At 40.6% G+C, this 25,332-nt stretch overlaps 1 protein-coding gene and 1 long non-coding RNA gene across 2 annotated transcripts in view; one reads left to right on the forward strand and one right to left on the reverse strand.

The window, feature by feature from the left end:
• The window catches only part of jmjd1cb (jumonji domain containing 1Cb), a 124,244-nt gene that overhangs the window by 4,592 nt on the left and 94,320 nt on the right, over positions 1 to 25,332 (forward strand). The gene's annotated exons all lie outside the window — the stretch shown is intronic.
• On the reverse strand, positions 1,935 to 18,405 carry LOC119479648. The gene is made up of 3 exons (XR_005204731.1): positions 18,395 to 18,405; positions 7,578 to 7,582; positions 1,935 to 2,116 (listed from the first exon to the last, which is right to left on the reverse strand). It is a non-coding gene; the product is annotated as an uncharacterized LOC119479648 (long non-coding RNA).

The raw sequence follows: 25,332 nt of genomic DNA on the forward strand, positions 1-25,332 counted from the left end.
TAGTATGTGTACAGGGTTAGAGTCAGTCCAGTTGTGTTTACTGTACAGTATATCTAAGCTAAATGATATCACTAATATTTATAGCTGTCATGCAGTTGTTCGCTCACAATACATTTGGTGTCCCATTGTTATTAGCTCGGCTCTTAAGGACGAACAATATCAGGGCTCCAGACTAACTTTTTACAGTGGTTGCACTGACACTTTTTCATTTAGGTGCACCAACATACACCCCACAGACAGTTGGTGGCATCCTGGAGCCCTGAAAATGTTTTTCTTTTGGGTCGTGGCATAAGAGAAAGTTCAGAAAGTACTAAAATACAGTACACCATTAATGGCACTTGTAAATTCCTTTGCAGTGACCTAGTATTGGCACTGCAGGGTCAGCCTCAAACTAAAACCAGAAAAATACATGAGAGTTCAAATGGCAACAACAGAGACTGATGGATAAACATTGAGAATCTGTGCAGCAGTGACACACCGAGTGAAATACAGGGCATCTAAACAACATTGTAATCCCCTCGCAGACACTTGGTTTTTGGTGGAACTTGAGGGACACTGACACGAGCTGAAAGAAAAAGAAAAAGCTCAGCAGCAGAACCCTATGCTGGCACATTGGGGATAAAACTGCCACACTCATCTGGATTCACAATGAATGGAAAGAGCAGGGCAGCCAGGTCATTGCCTATAGGAGCTTTTGTTTTCCATTACAGTCCACCGTGTATATATGTGTGTGTGTGTACAGTAGCAGTGCTGCTAGTTTGTTTTTAGGGCTGTGGCCTGAGGTTCATCTCTGTGTGGCTAATCAGCAGAAAATGACCGGCTGTGACCGGGGAAGAACCTTCCACATACAGTATCCATGCATGGTTGTTGCAGTGCTGCAGTTCAGCCAGCTCACAAACTTTTCTAAGCTGTGTGTGAGTGAGTTTTTGGGTCGTGAATAGCAGCATTGTTTAGAGTACAAACCCAAACCAGAGACACAGAGAATAAACATGGCAGAAGAGAGGCTTTCACCATCTAATGTAGATGCTTCAGAAGGGCCGGTACACATATGTACCATAATATGGATTTGGCTACACCATTTGTTCCAGTAGAGAATGGACATTATTTTTTAACTAGTATTACTTTTAACTATTTTGTGTATATTTCAGTTTGCACTTGAGAAAATAAGTGTTCTCTAATGTATTACACCAGTCTGCCGAATTTGCAGTAATGTAAAATATACTAAAGTAACCGAATGGGTAACTAAGAGTTGGTAGTCCTGGCAATGAATGGTTACTAATCCTAGAGTCTGGATTTAAGTCACATAGTGTTGAATTATGAGGGGAAACTTGCACAGTCAATTATGTATTATTAACCTCCAAAATAGGCCTGGATGCTAGATACACACTTACACACTCAGTCAGCCTTAAAGATAGTGTTGGTAATCTTGTTCAAAAACATTTTTGTTATATTTGTGTAAATTCTTTTTACATCCTGACAGCAATCAATAAATTAAATGCTCTTACAAAAAAAAGAAAAAAGATCTGGTATCTGTGGCCGTCGTAGGACTGTAATAAGCCCGTCCAACCGTTTCATTCGGCCTGAATAAAATGATTGGACGGGCTACCTGCCTGTCTACCTACCGACCTACCTGCCTACCTGCCTGCCTGCCTGCCTGCCTGCCTGCCTGCCTGCCTGCTAGGGCTGGGCAAAATATCGATATTATATTGATATCATGACATGAGACTACATATTGTCTTAGATTTCAGATATTATAGTATCGTAATATGGCATAAATGTTGTCTTTTCCTGGTTTTGAAGGCTGCATTACAGTAAAGTGATGTAATCTTCTGAACTTTATCCACATTACTGATGATTATTTATCAAAGAATCTCATTGTTTAAATATTTTACAAAAGCACCAATAGTCATTGGAAAAGAGTTGGCAACACTGGACTGGGATCATTTTTAAAATCTATCATACTCTTGCTAGTTTCTCAACATTATCAACCCTAGATTTAACATAGACATATCAACAAGTCTAAAATACATACTGGATCAACTAAATGCATTTACAGAGATGTTTATTCTCACTGAGTAACCTTCAGGTATGTTGTAATGTTGTATGTATCCCATTGCTCACATTGCAGTACGTAGCACAGAAACTCCTCACACTCTCAGTTATATCAGTAGATGTAATAATGAATTTCAGTAAAATCAAGGAAAGCGAAATAAAAGTAGTCATGATGAGTCTTTATTTATCAAGTTGATATGCGCACAGTAAGCTGCAGTACTGCTATGTGACGTCCAGGTTATGTGGTGTTTGGGCAGCGCAGTAACTGGATACTCAGAGTGTTAGTGGTTTGTTTTCTGGTGCCTAAGGAAACAAAATGTAATCTGAAGCCAGGATGGGCTGGCTGGATTGCTGGCTGGATGTACCCTTCCCCCATCTCTCTAAAACACACACGCACACACAGTACACAGTGCTACATACGGCAGCCATAAAGTCTCCTATAGGCTTGCAGGCTTCCCAGATAACCCTGGGAATACATTAGGCTCTACTACTCGACAGCTGCGGTGGTTTCCTGCAGGACCACGTCAGACCTGAATGGTGTACTGTGCTACACTACCTCTATTCTCATCACAAGACTGCAATGGAATTTGTATACAAGGGGCATATAATGCTAAAAATACATCATTTCTATTTAGAAAACTGGAACTTGATAAGAATCTAAATAACTAACTGCCAAGCACCAGAGGCTTGTAAAGTGTATCACACCGACCACTAACTTGTTCTGGTTTGTGGTCCTTGTTGGTCTTACACTTCATGGTGAATTCTACGACTTATCTTTATACTTTATGGACAATTCTTTTAAATCAATGCGCAATACCTGATTTTATGACACAGCACAAAACGGTATTGAACTGGCCTCACATAAACTGACGTTTTCATTTTCCAATAAGATTTTTAAGTTTGAGAAAGCAAGTACTCAAGTCAGTCAGATACATACCGACCAATCAGCAAATGTTTGATGATTTTTGTTAATAATCTAGGAGAAATTTGACGGTTGTTTCAGAACAGTCACAATCTCCTCCTGTCGGTTATCCTCAACAGTAAAGCCATAGTCTTTTTAGTAAAACATTCAGCGAGAAAGCAGTCCAGACTGACTGGCTGTGTCCTGAATATGGAATGAATAAACCTCACCCTGTCTGACTGCTATTATCTCCATCTAACCATTGCACAGCCCCGGTGCTCTCAACTGCTCTGAATGAAACCCGTCCTTCACGCATATGAGATGGAGGAGCAGATAAAATATGGTAGCCCACTGTTGATATATTTAGACCCAAACTGGCACTTTCAGAATAAAATGTACAGATATTTAGTATTTCTTGCATTTAACATATATGGGTGCTCTACAGTTGTAGCTTCGGCCCATTTGACCACGGAGATGAGAGTGACAGCCGGCTCGACCGCACGTTACCTCAATACGATAACGTTTCCTGTCCATGACAGAGGTAGCATGCAGCTTTAGCCTTGATGTCTAGCTCTGCTTTTCCTGTCAATGTGTGAAACCCAAAGTGTTTCCATACTTTACTCTATGTGTAGTGTTTACCACTTTAGATTTAAATTGTGAGGGTGCAGGTCGTATCCACGTGGATCCTCCGCTGTTTTCTACTTTGTCGTTTCCGCTCGCTGCGGTTTGTTTTGGTTGGCGTATACGTAACGGATATGACGTCACGTTACTCAGACTACAAGAATAAAAGCGGTAACTTCCTTCTACCTCCGCATAGACTTGAATGAAGCAAATATATCAATTCTACCATTAAAAAATCTATTTCACAATCGCAAAACATAACTACCACTACTAAGTCCTACTATAGTTCAACACAATGTGTGTTTTCATAAATGTCCTTTGCTAAGCTCCATTGAAAGAATCGTGTCAGTCCCAGACAAGTCGTATCTTGGACCCAGAGCTGTCCTGTGTGTTTTCGAACACTGCTGTCAGGGAATTACTGGCCCGGCCCTCTAACGAGACAGTTTTACCAAAGAATGTGAGGGAAGCTATTTTGGTGTAGTCAGTAATGAGGAGGTTGTGCTTGTTCAGTTTGGAACATCTCCTAAATGGATCGAGCAACTGTGGCTCATGCGTGTCCATCTAGTCTGGCTGTATCCTCTCTTTAGAGTGGAAGACGAGATCTCACCTACTGCTGTTTATATTGGGCTCATTTCTGGGACTGGGACACAGCCTGAGTAAAGCTGTCCACCCCCTGAGGTGAACCTGTAATCACTACTTGTTCCTACCTCGTTGGTGGAGAAAGCTGGGGCCGATGGAATGTAGCCTCACCTGTCTGTATGAAGTGTCTGTCTGCGGACCTCACTGACACCAGTTGACCCCGGAATGTAGCACGCTTGATCTTGTCATCATCAAATTCATTACGTTAACATGGTTGCTGTGTGTCAGAGGGACGCTACACAGGGATGAATGACAATAGGAATGCTTACAGTCTCTCTACTTGAATTTCAATAGGCAACAGAAAGAAAGTAAACAGCTTAAAACTGGTAGTGAAGCTCATGATTAAAGATATAAATTGCATCCTGTGATGTGTGCCAGTGTCCTGGGGCCAGTGGTTTCTGTTGCTACTATTAGTATAGACAGACACTTAGATTGTGTCATAGCTGCTAAACCCCATAGTTTAGCGTAGTCCCTGTCCTCTTCTGTTGTTTCCCTCTTGGCTATCTTGTCTCGTTCTATTCTCTATTGTCCTGTCCTGTACTGTTCTCCCAGTCTTGTCCTGTTCCACTCCACCCCGACCTGTTCTCTCATTTCATGCCTGCTCCTAACATCACCTGTCCTGTCCCAGGATGTGTGTGCATTACTAGACATTGTAAACATAACCATACTGCCTTTACTAAATCCCCAGAATAAACAGAAATTCTTCATGCTGATGTTCAAATATCCCTGTTATTTCTGTCTTTTGCCTAACAGGGTTTATACTAGATATACTTTTTGCAGTGAGGGATTGAAGTGACTGTTGTTTGTTTGTGCAGAAAACCATAAAAATAATGCAAAATGTGTTTTTGAGACTAAGCTCTGTTCTTGTCTTTCACGGTTGGAATTAGAGTTCGACCGATAGTGGATTTTTAAAGGCCGATATAATAACAGCAGCAAAGAGCAGATAGCCGACGAATCGGCCGAAATCTTCTTTACTTCTGCAGCAGCCTAGTTGGCTACTTTTGCATACGCCATTTTTAATGAATCAGGTTTTTTGTCACTCCGAATTGAATGATTCGTAAGAGAATATTCTGAAGTGTGATTTAGTGGATTACATCATTGGAAAGTTTTCTATTTATTTGCAATGGGCGATGGGCTGTTCTGTGGTTTACAGTATGACTGGCCAGAATTATTGCTGTTGAGTGCCTCATACATTGTTAAAAGCCACTCTTGCAAACCATCAATGTTGGTGCATATTCCCGGGGTAAGGAGGATCCTTAAGTGTGCGATTTCATTTCTTTTCATGAATGGTTACGTGGCTGCATTATTTGTAAGAGAGAATGCCAAATTGGTACAGTAAGCAAGTTAAAGTAACAGTGAATGATTTATTTTCCTCCCTGAGCTGATAGTGTTGCGTTATATATTCGAGAGATTACCTTTTTTGCCCCCCTCTACCTTGACTTTGTGTATGTAGCCTCCATACAAAACGGTGATGTACGTCCCAGCGTGATCGGCCACTATCACAGCCCTGTTCCGTCGATAATGATGGTTTGTAAAAACGTCCTTTCGGCGCAGATTAATTGGCCAAAACAATAAATCAGTCTACCCCTAGTTGGAATCACCTTTTAATTGTAAAGGTCATGAACAGTATATACATTACTTTTCTACTCTCACACTGTAACTTTTATACGAGATACATTTATTAACAGGAAACTGCACTGTTGTTTGTTTTCTTCATAACGTTGTGATGTTTTCTTTGCAGTGCATTGCCTATTAGATGAATTCAGAGCAGATCTAGCTGTACACTCTGCATCATATCTGCGTTACCAAGCAGAGCTTCATGTCCTTGAGTGTCCTGGTTTTGTTTTTCTTATCTTATCTATAGCATATTGCTTTTAGTAGCTATATTTGGTCATATATATGCTTCTTTTCTCAGCTTGGTCTCTTTCATTTGGTCTTTAAATTTGTGTTGACTTTAATTCCTGGTAGCATTCAAAAGGGCTGAAACGCACACTGGCATATTCAGCCTGGCATTGTGCTGTTGGTGCATGACTCACTGGCTGGCTTTCTGATATTACAGAAAGACAGAGAGAGAGAGAGAGAGAGAGAAGGATGGAGAGAGAAAGATGGAGAGAGATGGAATGAGGGAGAGATGGACAGATGAAGGGAGGAGAGAGAAAAATGTTTCAGAGAGCTGAAGTAAAAGAGAGAGTGAATGTTATTTGAAAAATGAAGGGAAGGAGAGAGAGAGTGAGAGCTGTGTACTCTCATTAGTCGTTTGGTTTTCCAGCCAGCCAGGCTCTCTGGCAGCGGGAGAACGACAGAGCAGAAGAGGAGGGAAAGAGAACGATAGAGAGAGAGAAAATGTGAGAGAGACAGAGAGAGAGAGGGGTTTCTTTCTCCTCTGTCTGGCCTCACTCCCATAGCAACAGTGGCTTAGCCACGTGAACGCCAGTTCCTTTGAGTTCACCCACTGCACAGAACTTAACTCCTTCAGCACCGGATTACAGCACAATACAGCAGCACGGAGCCAGAGAACAGAAGAGGACTCCAGACAGAATAAACATACAGATGCAGTACGATTTATCTGATTCCCCCTACTGAACTGGGCTGAATGAATTTAGAGCTAGTTGAACTGGAATACCTTAAATGGTATTAGAACAAAATAGAATTCAATTGAGTAGAGACGGTGTAGAAAAATGTGTAATATATAAATAGGATTACTTCTCTGGTCAGTGACTACACAGCATTTAATGTCAACTACCGAATAGAATACCATCATATAGTAGAGTAGAATATTGTCATAGAACACGGCCTTATGAAGCGGAATATACTACTGTCATATAGAGTAGAATAGAATGCTGTCATATAGAGTGGAATAGAATGCCATCATATAGGGTGGAATAGAATGCCGTCATATAGGGTGGAATAGAATGCCGTCATATAGAGTGGAATAAAATGCCGTCATATAGGGTGGATAGAATGCCGTCATATAGAGCGGATAGAATGCCGTCATATAGAGTGGATTAGAATGCAGACATATAGAGTGGAATAGAATGCTGTCATATAGAGTGGAATAATTGCTGACATATAGGGTGGAATAGAATGCTGACATATAGAATTCCGTCATTTATTTATTTAAAAAGGATCCCCATTAGCTGATACCAATGGCACCAGCTAGTCTTCCTGGGGTCCGAAATCATGTACATTAATTTATCACATACATACTATATACAACATCAGATTTGTGTTACACCAATAACACTCAAATTTTCAAACATATATAAATTTCAAATTCATACATTATCTTCCACAATTTTTGTTTAGCCTCAAGGCCCATCATCAGGGAAAAGGAACAAAGAAAACAAAGAAAACCATACATGACCAACACTGGACTATCGATCAGCTGCTTAAGTAATGTATTCTTAGATGGTATTTGAATGAGGATTTGTTAGAGGATTGATGGATGTGAAGAGGGCAGCTATTCCAGTGAGTGATGGCGCGGTAAATGACCGTCTTTTTAAAGGCATTAGATTTTGGGTGAGGTAACATGATCATATAGAGTGGAATAGAATGCATACATATAGGGTGGAATGGAATACTGTCATATAGAGTGGAATAGAATGCTGATATATAGGGTGGAATAGAATGCCGTCATATAGAGTGGAATAGAATGCTGACATATAGGGTGGACCTGAATACATCATATAGAGTGGAATAGAATGCTGACGTATAGGGTGGAATAGAATGCTGACATATAGGGTGGAATAGAATACATCATATATGGTGGAATAGAATACATCATAGAGAGTGGAATAGAATGTTGTCATATAGAGTGGAATAGAATGCTGGCATATAGGGTGGAATAGAATACTTTTATACAAAGTGGAGTAGAATAACATCATATAGAGCAGAATAGACTATCGTCATAGAATGCTGTCTTAGAGAGTGGAATAGAGTACCACCATCTAGAGTAGAATAGCATGCAGAATGTATAGAGTGGAATTGATTCAGAACAGTGGAAGGATTGTTGACTAGAGCCAGTGTGGGACAAAATGGGTTTCTGTGGGTTTCCTGACTCCACTGCTCAACTTCACTCTGTCAAAGAAATGCAAACAGAGGAATCAAATCTCTTGGCCAAGACACAGTTAAACAACTCTATTCAGTAACTTTACTGTCATCACTGTATACCAGAGACAATGTTGCTAAGGCGTGTTTTTTTGAAGCTACTGCAAGTTTGAAAACACAGTACATGCATACTGCAAATCATCTACAATAACACAGAACAGTTGTTTGATTATATACTGTTACTCTTGAAATATTGGAACTTGTGATATGACAATGTAATTAGATGATCAGATAAAATGAGTGACTTAAAGACTTCAGTTTGGACTGGTGGTAGCCTGTTACTTTCTGTTTTATGACACTGTATAGACTAAATTAATTATCGATTCATTATTAGTTGTGAAATATGGAATGCATTGGGAATAGTCATGATTTACAGGCCTGCCTCTGTAGAATTTAATTCGTTAAAATGTGTTATGTCATAACTATTTAGATATTCTACTTGTATCATAATGATGTGATAAGTCAAACACTTCCTATTTTGATTTTTAAAAAAAAGAAGAAAAAAAAGCACTATTCACAATGAATATAGATGAAGAAGGCTGCAGCAGCTACACAGTGCTTGGGCTGCTGAATACTGCAGTGTTTATTGGCCTTGAAAACTCCTATTGCTTCAACCCTGGTGTGAGTAGACTTGGTATTTGACGTGTCTCAGCTGGAATGTGAACCGCAATTAAACAAGTTAACTCTTGTTACCTGAGAGAGGAAAGATTCCCTCGCAAAGAACTCATCTTCTCATTGTCAGCACTCTCTCTCTGTCTGTCTGTCTGTCTGTCTGTCTGTCTGTCTCTCTCTTTTTGTCTCTGAAAGCTTGCTAGTACTATCTAGAGCTGCAACTGAGTATTTACATTGTTGATTAAAGTGTTAATTGTGTTTAAGATTAATTGAATAATTGTTTGATTTGATTTTAACATTTCAGAAAGTTTCTGAAAATAATGTCCATCATTTTTCCCAGAGTCCATGGTGACATCCTCAACTTACCCATCTTGTCCAACCAACAGCCCCAAACCCAAATATATTCAATTAACAACAATACAAACAGAGTAAAGCAGCAATCTGAGTGCGTTTACACGTGCACTAGTACCCTGGTTAACATCATATCCCGGTTTTGAGTTAGAAACCAGGATACTGTGGCATGTAAACATGTTATTCTGAACATTCTTATACAGAACAGTGCGGCTGAGATGGTGAGAAATCAATCTGAAACCTGGACACTGTTCTGATCATATATACAAACCAGGATACCTGTTCGCATGTAAACGCGGTCAATGTTACAGTCCTTATCTCCTCCTCTGTCATTACCTAAAGTGGCGTATTACTCGGTGACTGAAATGGTGTGTATTGTTGCCACATCCCAAAGCATTGTTAATAACCTGCTCTCACACAGCTGTTGTGAAATCAAATGGATAGAATGCAGCTTTCTGTCTAGGCTAGGAGACATGTAAATACCCTTACACACAACTGGCCAGCTGTGGAACATGTATGAGAAACAGGTACGAAGCAAAATGAGGATATTTTTATCCATTCAGTCTAAAATGTTTTTTGAAAGGTCTTTGCACACCAAGTTTTTTTTTTGTACGCGTTTTACTCCTTGTCCACTAAGTCCAATGCGTTTTATTATTGTATTTGTTGCGAAAATTTGCAACACTTTGACAAAAATGAATTAATTACATGGGTGCAATGGATAACACTAGTCCAAAACGGGGCTAAAGAATGATTGACATTAGCAAGAACCTATCGTTTATCTGCCTAGAGCATAATCACTGCTTTCTAATCTTTCCTACATCCTTTGTTTTGTGACCATCCCCAATTCCAAGCTGTTCTGCATTCACCTGCCACAATCTACCTTTAAATTCCGCATTTCTATACTCTATTATTTCTTTTTATCATAAAGTGCTTTGTGCTTGGTGACAAAGTGAATGTTTATCATGCCATTTTGGTTGATGACATTTGATTTGAAAATATGATTTGAACATGTTCTCTATATATGTCGTCAATTACTTAATGGGTCTAATAGCTCTACATGACGGTAAATCATTTTAATTGCTATTATCATATGTACCATTCCTCTTTGATCAGTCAGTCAGCAGTGACAGTCCCAGAGCTGTGCAACTTGTCAGACGAGCAGACTTTGTGTTGTGCAGATCATGCAGCCAGACAGCCGTCACCTCACCATCTTTTACAGCCTCAGTTTTCTTCTGTGTCCTCAGATTGGAAAGAAATGCCACATGTGGACTGCAAATGTCTGTGCACACACATGCACTCACACACAGTGTCTCTTCTAATGTTGGAGAGAGAAAATAAAAGAGACGGGAATAAAGCTCCAGCATGACACACCTTGAAACAGAAGTGTGTTGGGAGTGACTCTGAGCTCTGAACAGTCAAACATACTCCTCTATGTACTAGTGAGGCGTGGCTGTAGTATTGGAGTCCTGCACTGAAATTAAGCTTTTGAATGGAGAGAGAAGCACTGTGGTGGCTTTATTTACATGCTGTGAGAAAAGGTCTTTCAGGAGAACTCCATTTAACCTGTTAAATTTCAGGCTTAATATCTTTATTCTAAGCCTAAAGGAAGCTAAATGAAGCCAGAGCGCTCATTAATATCCAAGGAGGGATATTCTCGCTACCCAACAGCCAGCACACCGTTACTACTCAACCTATCCACCAGTAGGCAGGCCTACTTTTGAGGTCCTGTTCTGGGAATCCGGTTGGTTGTTGAATTTTTATGTTCTACAGCCGCTACAGCCTGAAGAGGCATATTTTCTGCGCTGCTGCTGGAAATGTTACTTTTTAACTTTCTGGAATGTCCTAACCTCAGCAGAAGTTTAGCCTGAACTTTGCATGAATATTAAGCTGTAAAAGACATGCATACAGTCCATGTTTACTCTCTTCAATCTGACTGGGAACCATTAAGGGGACCAAACTGAATGAATTAGATGTGTCCTATGTTGGTGTCATCTGCCGTTTGAACTAGTTAAAACACCACAATGCCCTCTGAAATGTCATGTGCATGTGCTGTGCTACCCGTATGGTTGTGTCCTGCGGAGGATAGTGGATGTTGTGGTGTGTGAAGTCCAAAGTTTCTGTTGACATTATAGCAGTACATTGTTACAGCTTCTCCTACTGCAAAGTTGTGTCTGAAAAGCTGCACTACATGGACAATGTCTTCTCTCCTACTTCTTCTCTTCTCTTTTGTGATATTTAGGGCTGTCAATCGATTAAAATATTTAATCGCGATTAATCGCATGATTGTCCATAGTTAATCGCGATTAATCGCACATTTGTTTATCTGTTCAAAATGTACCTCAAAGGTAGATTTTCTAAGTATTTAATACTCTTATCAACATGGGAGTGGACAAATATGCTTGCTTTATGCAAATGTGTGTATATATTTATTATTGGAAATCAATTAACAACACAAAACAATGACAAATATTGTCCAGAAACCCTCAAAGGTACTGCATTTAGCATAGAAAAATATGCTCAAATCATAACATGGCAAACTGCAGCCCAACAGGCAACAACAGCTGTCAGTGTGCTGACTTGACTATGACTTGACCCAAACTGCATGTGATTCCTTAGGTTTTCTAGTTTCATATGATGCCAGTATCTTCACTCTAGCTATAAAAGTGCTACAACCCGCTACAACCTCCGAAAGATCAGTGGCACGTCAGATTTTCAAGAGGCTAATTGAAAATCGCAAGTTACGTTAAAGAAATTAGTGGCATTAAAACAAATTTGCGTTATTATCGCGTTTACTTTGACAGCCCTAGTTACATTATATTGTAAAGTGTTTGTGTTATTTATCAAATAAGTTGACAATCTAAAGTGAATAACATTTTTCCCCGGTGATTTGAGAAAACCTTGTGATAATTCCAACCGTATGAGCCTCTCCTGGTTCTAAATAGCAAATGATTTATAAGGTTAAGACCTTAAATTATTGTCTGAAATGTATTACAATGGGAACATTTTCCATTTTTAATTTGTGGTTGTGCTTTCTTATTCTACCCACTTGGTTTATGGGTTCAATCAGAAACCAGCTGCTTTTGCCAGTTCTGTTTTTTGTGTCTGAAACGAGGTCTTTTTACACAGCAAAATCTAAACATCTGGCTCTACAAAACCCTTAGCTACTAAAGTGTGGAAACACAGAAGCATTCAGCACAAAGGTCACTAACTATAAGTGCGCATGCAGTCCACCTGAGTGTGATCTGTTGTCTCTGCAGTGCTGCACATGCCGGCCTGTGAGACTAGTGTGCAGCCTTGACAAAGGGCTGCGAGACCAGAGATGTAACACGAGATTGTTCCTTGAGAATCTAGGGCAAGGTTCCTTCTCCACACATGTGTCGGTCTGTGTGTGTTCAGCTTGCCTGGCTGCTTCCAAGAGTGCATGCACATATTTATCATGCGCGTGTGCGTTTACTGGCTCTGTGATGGGATTTGTCAGAGCATACTATTGTGTAATGTGAAGTATGGGTGGGTGTGTGTGTGTGTGTTTGTGTGTGTTTGTGTGTGTTTGTGTGTGTTTGTTTGTGTGTGTGTGTGTGTGTGTGTGTGTGTGGACCAGGCGTGTGTATGCATGATAACTTTTTGTCTGCATGTGTGCACGCTCATAGTTGGCTTTCTCTATGTGTGCGTTTGTGTGTCCCGGTGTAGCAGATGAAGGCAGGGAGGGGTGTTCTACTGCTGGATCCATTGATTGGTTCCATACAGACTGAAACTTGACCTTCACAGCAGATGTCTGTACGGCTGCCAAAGACATGCACGCACACACAGACACACACACACAAGAAGACAGAGAACACAACTCTACCCTTATTATGCAGCTCTTGCTTACAGTACGTCTGTTCCTAAGTGTCTCTCAGTCCGAGTGTCTCATCACCCTGTCTTCATCCGTGTGTGTGTTTCCCTGCGTGACAACGACAGGCTCTCCTAATCTCCAACATGATCCACGAGGATTATTTGACATTTCAAAATTGACAAGCTTCCATCCAACACAGTACACAATTCACAAATGACTTGTGATCTGCTATAAGAGGAAGACGACAGATGAGGTCAGTGACAGCTGGGAGGGCCTGAGGGTCCTCTGAAAGTCTCTGCACCCAAACATAAAGCATGGGGATACTTTTCCAGTTTACACAGCAACACTGCTGGCTGTTGCAGAGTGCAGCTAGAGCTGCATTAAGGCCAGCGCAGCACAGTGTGTCACCTTTCTGTAGTATTTCACAGCTCTCAGACAGCTTTGGCATGATGGAGAATGAAGGACAATTTTCACAGTATCTGCTTACTTGTTCTTTGTGTTTCAGAAATGAGAAACACCATTAGGTGTAGACTAACTAGTGGAGATTCTTTAGAGACGTTGTACGTGGTGACGCTTTTTCATAAGCAGACAGAAATTAATGAATTCTATCTTCTAAAGCCTAATTATTTTGATGGATAGCTGGAAAATTCATAATAACGTTAGTAACACTGTAGCTAATGTTAGTGTTACTACCGCTGCTACCCCACCACTATTGCTGCTATCATCACTGCTGCTAATATCGGCTCCACAACTATCACTCTGCTTTTATTGCTTTCACTTGTACTGTCAGTTCTTTTGCTGCAACTGCGGTCCCAATACTACTTAGTTACATGTTAGCATAATTACTAGGGCCGTCAAAGTTAACATGATGATAACGCGTTAACGCAAATTCGTTTTAACGCCACTAATTTCTTTAAGGTAACGTGCGATTTTTAGGTTGTAGCGGTACCAACCATACCATACTAGCTTGTCGCGAAAGAGGCTAAATAACGCTCCAAACTTGGCGTGGAAAAACTGGCATGGTCATTTTCAAAGGGGTCCCTTGACCTCTGACCTCCAGATATGTGAATGAAAATTGGTTCTATGGGTACCCACAAGTCTCCCATTTACAGACATCCCCACTTTATGATAATCAAATGCAGTTTGGGGCAAGTCATAGTCAAGTCAGCACACTGACACACTGACAGCTGTTGTTGCCTGTTGGGCTGCAGTTTGCCATGTTTTGATTTTTGAGCATATTTTGTATGCTAAATGCAGTACCTGTGAGGGTTTCTGGACAATATTTGTCATTGTTTTGTGTTGTTAATTGATCCTTTATGTTTAGTTATGTTTCTGGCTTACAATAGTCAAATGTAAAGTTGTCGCTAACTTCAGGACTAACCCCCCTCCCGACGGGGAGTCAACTTAGGCCTGGTGGGTTAATAGAAAGAGGAGCTTATGTATTTTTGACGGCTTTGAAAATCATACAGTCAGGATTTCTAAATACCCTGGTATACTATAATACCTTGATACCGCCCAAGCCTACTACTGCCGCAGTCCCCATAAAGGCAGGCTGGGATGTTGATTGAGTTGAAAACGGCTGGTAGGCTGATGGAGACACAGTTCTCCTCCAGCCACAGTGTACACACTGGCAGAGCCTCTCCACCTGCACTTAAAGTCTGATAGTAATAGTTCTCCTGTATGGTTTATTGATTTACAGACAGAGATTAAGGCCAGAGGGTTTGCATGGCCATTGACTGCCAATGAGGAAGAACAGTCACACTTTAGAATAGTAACTGTCGAGGACTGCGGTGAATGAGCACTCTGTCACACTGATACCAGTCATAATCCAGCTTCTAGTGAACACTGATTGCATGCTGTTTGGCACTCTGTTTGAGCTTTCCATCAAAAGCTATGCAACCTAATCACCTACTTTCTTATCAGCGATAACAGTTAGGGCTGTGCCATAATTCAATATTGTCATTTATTAACTTTACAGTGGAATGGAATTCTGTTGATAGGTTGATATCTTATCGTTTTGCAAAATACTATTGTCCAATTTAAATTGTGCATAAAACATAACATAGTGAGTTGTTAATAGGGATGGTAGTAATTAACCGTTTAACTGTTAACCGACATTAAGACTTTTAACCGATTAATGCTATCGATTATTGGTAAAAGAAATATTAAAAATGTCTTAAAAAGCTGAGCAAAACTCAGAGGAGCGGCTTGTCACTTTAAGGAGAAAAGCTGGTCCACCACAGCCCACCTTAAGAGAGTCTGAGCCACGTCTTGAGCTGAGGAGTTGTAGCATTTATTCACCGACAAATAAATTGTAAACACACTGCTACGTTCACAGCTATAACGCCATCGACAACCCCGCACTCACCGCCGCCACACACACACACACACAGTCTGTAGGAAACTCGCTAAAGTTACGCCAGGCAGACACACAGCGGACAACCTCGCAGCTAAACTAAACGATGCGGTGGAGACTTTTACTTGAAAAGTGGCTGCATGTGTCCTCGACAATACACGCAGCAACCGTGGCTGCTACAGTAACTCCTCCTGATCATCTAACAAGGGTCAGTTATCGGTTAGAAAAAACAAAAAATCTAAATTAGTATCCCTATAATAGTGTGTTACTGTGTGACAACCATATCCCTTAATTATAGTTGTTGAAAATCCCTAGTTGGTAATGGGATTTCCCAAATCTCTGTTCAAATAAAATGAGGTTGCGGTGAGGCGTACATTAGACACCAGGCAAGTGAAGTCGGTGCCATGTGTGTTACTGTTTCCTGACTTGTAGAGCTTGACCTTGGTGCCACTAACCTGCTGAAGACGGTGAGCCGCATGAATCAGTGTTGACTTTTGTTATGTGAATGAGGATCCTGTACAGATGGATTTAGTGGGTAGAGAGAGCCAGAGGACTCTCTCTCTCACACTCACACACACACACACACACACACACACACACACACACACACACACACACAAACAGGAGAAGAGGGATTTACCAGTGAAGAGAGCACAGTCTGTTATCTCCACATGATTCTCGGCTCCATACACTGCCTGGAGAACCCCGTACTATTATGTGCGTACTTCATTCATTGAATGCAGATGCATCTCTTCCCGTTTCTTTCAGCTGCATGTACCCATAGAGGTTTTTAAAACTGTACTGCTGATGTCCTTGCTGGCAGTGAGTCAGGTTCCAGTTGTTTACCAGATGGAGAGATTCTGTCATGACCGTCATGGTGAGACAGACCATTGACGGTTTGAAATAACAACAGTTGGAGCTAATGTACATTTTCTGTGAGTTGGCAACTCTACAAAATGAAACTCTTGGCCGTTGTTAAATGTGCTCTTCAAGCCTGTGTGTTTTTGCTCAGCCAAAGATCTCATTTAAAGAAGTATGATTTTGGTATTTGAAAGGGGAGATAATTAACTATGTTGTATTGGGAACAAATCCAACAGAATGGTACGTAGAGATACAAGACTGCTGCTGCTGCACTTCAGTCGGTCAGTCATGATTTAATAAATACTAAACTTATTTCACATATTGAGACAAATGGTGGTTGTGTTACACTCTCTCCAAGCATTAGCCTAGTTAGCTAACCATTACAGCATTAACACAATCTTCAATCAGCCTCACGGAGAAAGAACACTCTAGAACAATGATATTGAAAACTGGAAAGCAAATGGCTAACAGACTTCTTTCAAAACTGACTCACCAATGTTTTCAATGGTGTCATTTATAAACTTACTTAACAGAACAGAAACTCCAGATCTTCACTAACCAGCTAAAGTCCCAACAAGCAGAATCTCACACAATTAGATGAATTGGAGACTGTCTTAAAATGTTATTCTAATATTGAAAGGTCGGGACTGTAATGCTGAGAAACGGAGCAACAGCACACTAGATTTTAAAAATTATTAAACCGAAAAACCCAGCCCAGTCTTACCAACCTTTTTCCAATGAAAGTAATAAACAAATATAACAAATATCTGAACAGCACTACTAACCATACCTTTAACATGAACCAAAACAGACAGACGAAACTATTAGCTACTGTAGATTTCTTTGAAGACGGCCTTTCAACACGTTGAATACATACAAATATTTCAGGGCCATTCTTAAAGTTACTTAGGGGAACTTTCATTTTGTGTTGATTTTGGCGGTCCCTGTGGACAAAAGCGGAAGTGTTTCCAAGCACCAGAGTCCCTTTAGAAAACCTCTCATTTTACTGCAGCAGGGTCTGACAGTCTGCCTGGTTCTGGTTCTCCTGTGCCTCCCTTCCCTCCAGCGGGCCCAGCAATACGGCCATCCAGCAGCGTGGTGTCGGTGTTGTAGAGCTGTTGCGATGAAGGAATTTCCCATGCGGTGATAATGACTGGCTCAAAAGCGCTATATGTGGTATTATTGCAACTTTTTCTTTATTTTGCAAATGTATCCTGATTTTAGTGCTGTATAAATACACTTTATTCTTAGGCTATTATTAGGTATATTGTTGCTCTTTAAATGACAAATATGACAGTTTTAAAACTAATTAAACACTTGTTTGTTGTTAAATGCAGAACACAGATGGGCAATGAGACGCAGCGCTTTTTTTCAGCTGTGCTTTGGTGTCGTCTGATTGCTATGATTCGGAATATCAAAATGTCGGAACAAGGTAGAGTACTTGCTCTGGATGAAGAGAAGGTTGAAGCACATACTGTAGGGACAGAGGACGGACCGTGATCATGGTGCTTGTGGTGGTTGCTTGCCGTCCCCTGCGGTTCACTTGTCAATATTGCGGTGTTGCAATATTGTGCTTATTGCTACAGACCTACGGTGTTGGTTCCCAGCAGGGACCAGCGGAGCAGCGAGGTGAAGGAGGAGGAGCCGCTGCTTTCGGGCGCGGAGCTCTCCACCTGAAATTGCCCAACACACTGTAAAGAGGATGTGATGTCATGATTCTGATGTGGGTAACAAATATATATTGAGCAGTGCACCAATTGTAAACAGCAAGAGTGATGCTGCAGTTTGGAGTCAGGTATTGTGATATACTAAACAAGGTAATGGCATGGTAATGGTTTCTTTTGCCAACTGTTTGAATCTACGGCTCAGAGTTGAATACATATGAACTCTGACCTGCAAGCCGGCTGGAAACCTCATTGAAACAGTAAACATGTTTGAATTGAGTCGTACAGGCTTCAATTAAAGTGAACGGTAGATGGAGTGAAAATTAGCAGGATAGAAGTGTATTGTGACCATGATTGCTTTACATCATTTTCAGTCCGGTTGTAAGCAACCAGGTAACTAGCTGAAGGTAATGACAGTAGTTGGACATCCATAATTCAGGACTGTGAAGTAACTAAGTTTCTCTCTGTGACTAAAAAGGACATGTATGTTGGCTCAACAGATGAAGTGGAGATGTGTCAACAGGATCTTTGAAGGGTTGTTTGCTCTACATGGTCGGACTTGACTTAACAGTAGTTTGTTTATGTTACCAGAGGTGGAACAACTGCGTAGCGTTCTTCAATCATCATAAAATGAAGAGATACATATTTATCAATGAATATAAAATGACAGGTTGATAGAGAATTATATCGATAAATCAACGAAAAGCATCTATTTAGTAATAATCCATAGTCTTCCTGTTCCTGACTGAATGGTTTTTGCTTATATAATGCCTATTCTGTTGTGTGTGTGTGTGTGTGTGTGTGTGTGTGCACATGAGAACGTGCCATTGAAAAATATGCATGTAAGGATGTGCGTGTGTGTGCTCCATTTTGCAGGAGGCAGGCTCTGTGTGTGCACATGCTCTTTTCGAGCCAGGAAACATGCAATTTGAAACGGTGGGATGGTGGAATTTCTAGCCCACATGCTGTAGCAGGAGACGAAGACACGTGAGCCGGTTGACCTCAAACCATCTCTGAGAGAGAGAGGGAGAGGAGGGGAGGGGGAGAACAGCACAGTGGTGAAATACAGACACAGCCAGGAGAAATGAGTGTGCATTAAACAGAGGAAGAGGGGAGGGGAGAAGAGAAGGAGAGTTTGTGAACAAACCGAGAAAGACATGTTTTAAAGAAAAGTGAGGAAGAGAGAGAAATGAAAGGAGGCAACAGATGGGGAGAGAGACAGAACCCAGAGAGATGAAAAGAATAGAGCCTGCTGGTGACATAACATGTCCTGTAAATGAATTTTCTCTAACACTACCAGCAACGAAGGTTCAGTTCCTTACACCAAGGCATGAGCAGTGGGGCCAGGGTTTGCTGCATTCACTGTCAGATCAGGCACTTTAAGGAGAGAGAGAGAGACAGAGAGCGAGAGACAGAAAGAGAGAGATGGAGGTTCACTGTGTCTGGTTCCAATTAACATGCTCAACAATCCTGCTGTGTTTGTCTCTTGGCTTTCACACATGAACATGTGAGGGTTGAGCATGCTAGTGACTTAATCTGCACACAGTGAGTGTTACTTCATGTAGTGGTGTTTTACTCAGTGTTGGGAGTTTTAGGCTATATCCACACTAATACATTTTATAACTTTTGCTACACTTATGCCTAGCGTCCACACCACTCTGGCGTTTTTTAGAACACCTAAAACGGAGACGTTTGAAAACACTGCTGACCCCGTTTTAGTCTGAAAACCCCGGGGTTGCTCTGGACAGGGGTTGTTAATCTGGACAGACGGAGATGGAGACCTTTGAAAACAATGATGCAGATACCCAAGTTTGCTTCTTGATTGGGTCTTATTAGGGATGTAAAAAAACAAACCGTTCAATAACTGTAGAAACCGTGGGCTTTGCACCGTTGCACCACTACTAAATGCAGGCCTGTTAATTATTTGATGAGGTGCCAGAGACATAGAAGAGGCAATTATCTGAACATAGGCCTACTTGACCATTAAGTAGCCTTGCCCATGTATATATTTTGGAGAAAACGTGACCCAAAAACCACAGTACAAAACGAACCGTGGGCTTGTTGAATTGTTTTACCACTAGGTCTTGACACCAGGGAATGTTTGGCATCTTGCTTAATAATGGAAAAAAAATAAGTTGTAAATTCATTTTTTGATTGTCAACTAATCAATGAACGGACTAATAGTTTCAACACTAATGTGCACCTTCTGGTAGGATTTACAAATGCATCCGTTATGCTGTTATCCATCTTGTCCAGTTCTACACAGTCGTTCACACACACAACAAGAATCCTTATCACTGCTTGACATTTACGCCGACAAATATATGACCAGTACTATAAAATCTTGGCACACAAGCATCACTTTAACACCAGCTGCCGCCTGAACAGCTGACTGCTCACCTCTCTTGTGACGGCGCCTTTTATATATATACACCACAGTGAGGCAGCATTTTGGGGAGAGGAGAGGGCAGTCCAATGCTGTAAATGTTTGGTTAGTCAGTTTGAGTCATAAAGACAGTAAAGACGAGTGTATGTGGAGCAACAGTCAACATTACGGATATACTCGGCTATATGGACACGGCTGCCCTGCACAACGTGAAGTCTCACAGTGCTCTTAAATCATACACACTTGTGCTACTCTTCATATAGCAAGTCTTACCCCATCAACTCCTTTTTAAGAAATGTGGGTATTTTTGTTGAAACTCAAATCAATTATTTCTATTTAAAAGGGCTGTCAAAGTTAACGCAATAATAATGTTCACACATTTTGTTTTAACGCTACTAATTTCTTCAACGCATTAACGCAACTTGCAATTTTTTAGGTTGTAGTGGGGTCCATTGGTACCAACCATGTCATACTAGCTTGTCAAGAAGGAGGCTAAATAACGCTCCAAACTTGCAGTAAATTTTGGCGAGGAAAAACTGTCATGGCCATTTTCAAAGGGGTCCCTTGACCTCTGACCTCAAGATATGTGAATGAAAATGGGTTCTATGGGTACCCACGAGTCTCCCCTTTACAGACATGCTCACTTTATGAAAATCACATGTAGTTTGGGGCAAATCATAGTCAAGTCAGCACACTGACAGCTGTTGTTGTCTGTTGGGCTGCAGTTTGCCATGTTATGATTTGAGCATATATTTTTGAATGCTAAATGCAGTACCTGTGAGGGTGTCTGGACAATATTTGTCATTGTTATGTGTTGTTAATTGATTTCCAATAATAAATATATACATACATTTGCATAAAGCAGCCCTAGTTTTAATTAAGTTTAAATTTGAACATGTTGCTTTCTTCCTTTTAAATCTAATTATGCGTCGCTTGTTTTCAACCTTTTTTAATGTAAAGCACTACAAGATGTCTTTCTTCTAGTATGGTGCTATATAACTAAAGTTTATTAGTGACATTAGTTTTAATAATTAAAATCTCACTTATTTCTGAATTAAGAACAGGTCGGATGATAAATACCAATATGTAAAATATCTTGAGTTTTGTATTAGTGTATTCTTAATGCCAGAGGGAAAGTTGAGTGAGGTTTTAATTTGAGACTGAGAAGTTACAATAGTTCTCTGTAAACACGGAGACAAGCTTTTTCCCTGACACGGCAGAATATGTGTCCTGCTGCTCTGCTGGATCAATGTCAAACACACACACACACACACACACACACACACACACAAACACAAACACACACACACACACACTCTGACTTTGTTGATGTTTGCGTCAAATAGTTCTGGGTTGAGTCACAGCTCTCTGTTTCTGCCGCTCTCACTATGTGATTTTTTTGTAAACAGCTGTACAGCTGTCTGTCTGCTTTTAAAGCTATAGTCTGTCCACATAAATACAGATGCAGCTTCTTTATCTTTAACTAAATCTTCATAGAAAAGGAACAACGTGTTTAACACAACTGACTCCTTTATAGTAAAGGGAACACTTGAGTTTAAAGATAGCTTTTGGACTGTAGAGTTGGTGCTTTGTCCCTTGTTGAAATGTGGACGTTACTTTCCATGGTTTTGGCTCCACAGACCCAGCAGTAAACAGGCCTTGTAATAGCAAGACCATTCTTATATTTTTGGGCGCCAGAATAGCACTGTGAGGTTTGAGTCTTATGTGCCGTGTAATTAAGCTGGAACTAAATTTAAACCAAACTGTGATTAGATTTAACAAGCCAACAAACACAGACAGCACCGCAGCCCCTACACGCCACATACACGCTATATTTTTAGACATATTTACATGTGTATGTTTATTGGTTACTGCAGTTGTACTCGCAGGGAATAGGAGAAAGAATATATATATATATATATATATATATATATATATATATATATATATATATATATATATATATATATATATATATATATATATATATAATATAGAGGCCACGCTAAAGCTCCTGAGCTCATATTTTGGGGCAAGTGTTGCTGAAAGACTTGTTTGTTTTTGGACTTGGACACATGCACACGCACAGATGCACACAAATACACACCATGGCTTTGCCAGAGCAGGGCTGACAAGTGGTCGTAATGATGCACAATTATGAAAAGCTATTTTCCATGATGTCAGTCATTGGCCCTGACATGAACCCAGAAAAATTGAGCTCAGTCTGGAACTGTCAGTCCGTCCGTCTGCTGCTTTCTTCCTCTCTGCCTCTTCTCCCTCACTCACTCCGTCACCAACACGGTCTGCGGTAATAACTTCACATTATAATTGAGTCCGAGGGAAATATCTATAAGGGGAAGTAAGATGGAAGGAAAGCGTGGAGGAGAGAGGAAGGAGTATAAGATGAAAAAAAGAGTGAGGGGATGAGTGGCCACGTTAAAGTGCAGTAGTGTAGGAGGACAAAGAAGAGGGGAGAAGTGTGAGAGTGCCAGCGGCGTGTACTGTAGCGGTGTGTAAGTGATAGTCAGACACATCCAGCTAGAGGTCAGCCAGGTTGCTGGGTGTCCTGTCTGCAGACAGAAGCTTGCACACCGCTCCAGCACTCTTCGTTTCAATCCGTCAAGCTCCTCATCTTTGACAACATGCTGCTGATCATCTTATAAAAATCACTTTTAATCAAGATGATTTAAACACAGTGAGTAAACAAGGAGAGGCCTTAACAGATGTTACTGCGAGTATTAGTCACTTAATGGATTAGTCGTTTGCCAGAAGAATTAATCATCATCAATTTTTTTTTACAATCAATTAATCATTTGTCATTCTGTTAAGCAAAATTACTAATAAATACCTGGTTCCAGCATCTCTAATATGAAGATTTACTGTAAATTGAATACATTTTTGAGTGTGAAAGTTCATTCTTGGACCTTGGAAACTATAATCAAAATTTTTTACATGAGCCCCGTTTCCACCGCAGGGACTTTCCCCCAGAACTACTACTGGAATTTTAATTCCTGTTTAAGATTTGACCAATATGTTGCTGCGAACACTTGATTTGTATTTTCTGTAAATTTTTAAGATTTCATTTTACCAAGTTTCTGGTGTACGACTTATTATTTAAATAATAAACAACAATTCAGTAAATTTAAATCAACGTAGTTATTGTGTTACCTTGTTACATTTTGTTTTACAAAGTTAGGTAAACGATGTTTAAGTCTAGCCTGATGTTGCCATACACATAACAGAATCCCAGTCACTTCCACACAGTTAGGAAGTTAGGTGCATCCCTAATCAAGAACTGATTAGCCGGACTCGTTTCTGTATTCCTGCTTGACTGAGAAATACCTTAGAGATACATTTGATACTTATCTTGCAACTTATCGTGTTTTACAGCCCACATTTGCTTCATTGTTAGTCCTGTTGTGTATTTCTCTCTCTTTGTTACTGACAGACTCTTCACTACTTTGTTTACATCCCCAGTGGTTACTACCATGAACCCCACAGTGGAGGGAAGCACTGATTTCAGACTAGAGACACTGTAAAGCGGCTTCATCTGTCCCCTGTGGATGGGACTGTGTGTGGTGCTAATACCTGCTTAAACAACTGCCTGTCTGTGTTTGTCAGTGGTGGAAAGCAATTGAGTACATTTACTCAAGTACTGTACATAAGTACAGTTGTGAGGTACTTGTACTTGTCTTCAAATTCTGATGGCAAAAAACGACAACACTTGTTCACAGACGCATTGATGCTACATCATCACAGCTCCTCTCTACACGCTGTAGTCTGTTTACATTTTACCGACGCTCAGCTACGTCATATAATGTGTTTCGTTGCTCTAATTGGTTGTAGGTCAATCCAGTTGTGTCCAGAGGAATTTTGGTCTACGCCTGTGTAAATCGAAAATGAACCGAGAGGTTCCGGACTAATTTTCATTTGGTCTGGCGATGTCAGGTTATTGAATGGAGTGAACCTGTAAGCCCAGTCCCTCCAGTCCCTCCGTGCTCTGATGCCCACAGAGTCCAGGGAGAGGGAAACTGTTTTCACAACTTTTCATGCTTTGTTTGGAAGAATTGACGATGTTAGTTTTTGCACCGGCTTGATTCTCGTGTAGTGTGTACCTGGTATAAGCACAATTGCTTTCCCTACATGCATGTATTTGTGCTAAATAGACGGTTCCATCAGCAACACAGGTAATGTTGCTTTAGTATGACTCTCTACTTTATGACTTGCTTGGTAAAAATGACCTCAAGTACACTTTGGATTTGAGTCCCGTACTTTTTTACTGATGTATGATCATTTGAGGCTCGGCCACACTAGAACACTGTGTCTCACTGTGCTTTGGTCTCATCCATCATGTCAGTTTAACTGTTACTCCTACTTCATACCAGGTTGAATGGCTGTCTATTCCTTTCCTAAGCATGCTGGTTTCTGTGTGTTAAATGAGCCATGGTGTCTCCAACCCAGTGGTCTGACTGATGGTCTGTATGGAAAGTGCTAACCATTCCAATACAATGACTCTTTGGTTTGCATTCCAATAATTATTTTAAGTGACAGACTGGACTGAGTATTAGAGCCCGTCTTTATGTATTAAAAAGGATTGTCCGCTATTATCATTCATATCACTCAGGTATTTGTTATTGGAATGAGTTCAATAACAACATGGGGAGGATTTGCACAGCAGACAGCTGAGAACAGAGAACAAGCTGCAGGATCACATGGAACAGATCTGTGCAGAATTCTTAAATACAACTACACCACACATGAAACATTTAGACGTATCCTCCATCTGGGATCAGTCCAAAGTCTTTAAAGGGAAATTCCACCCTGAAACAGAATGTACTACCATCGCAACGATTTTGAGATAGTACATTCAATGTGTGTACACACAGGCAAGCTAAGTGAGAGAAAGGACTTGAATGTGTGATGTCATCACGTGATACTTTCTAGAGTCAT

The sequence above is a fragment of the Sebastes umbrosus genome, chromosome 20 (assembly GCF_015220745.1).
Source record: "Sebastes umbrosus isolate fSebUmb1 chromosome 20, fSebUmb1.pri, whole genome shotgun sequence".
NCBI lineage: Eukaryota > Metazoa > Chordata > Actinopteri > Perciformes > Sebastidae > Sebastes > Sebastes umbrosus.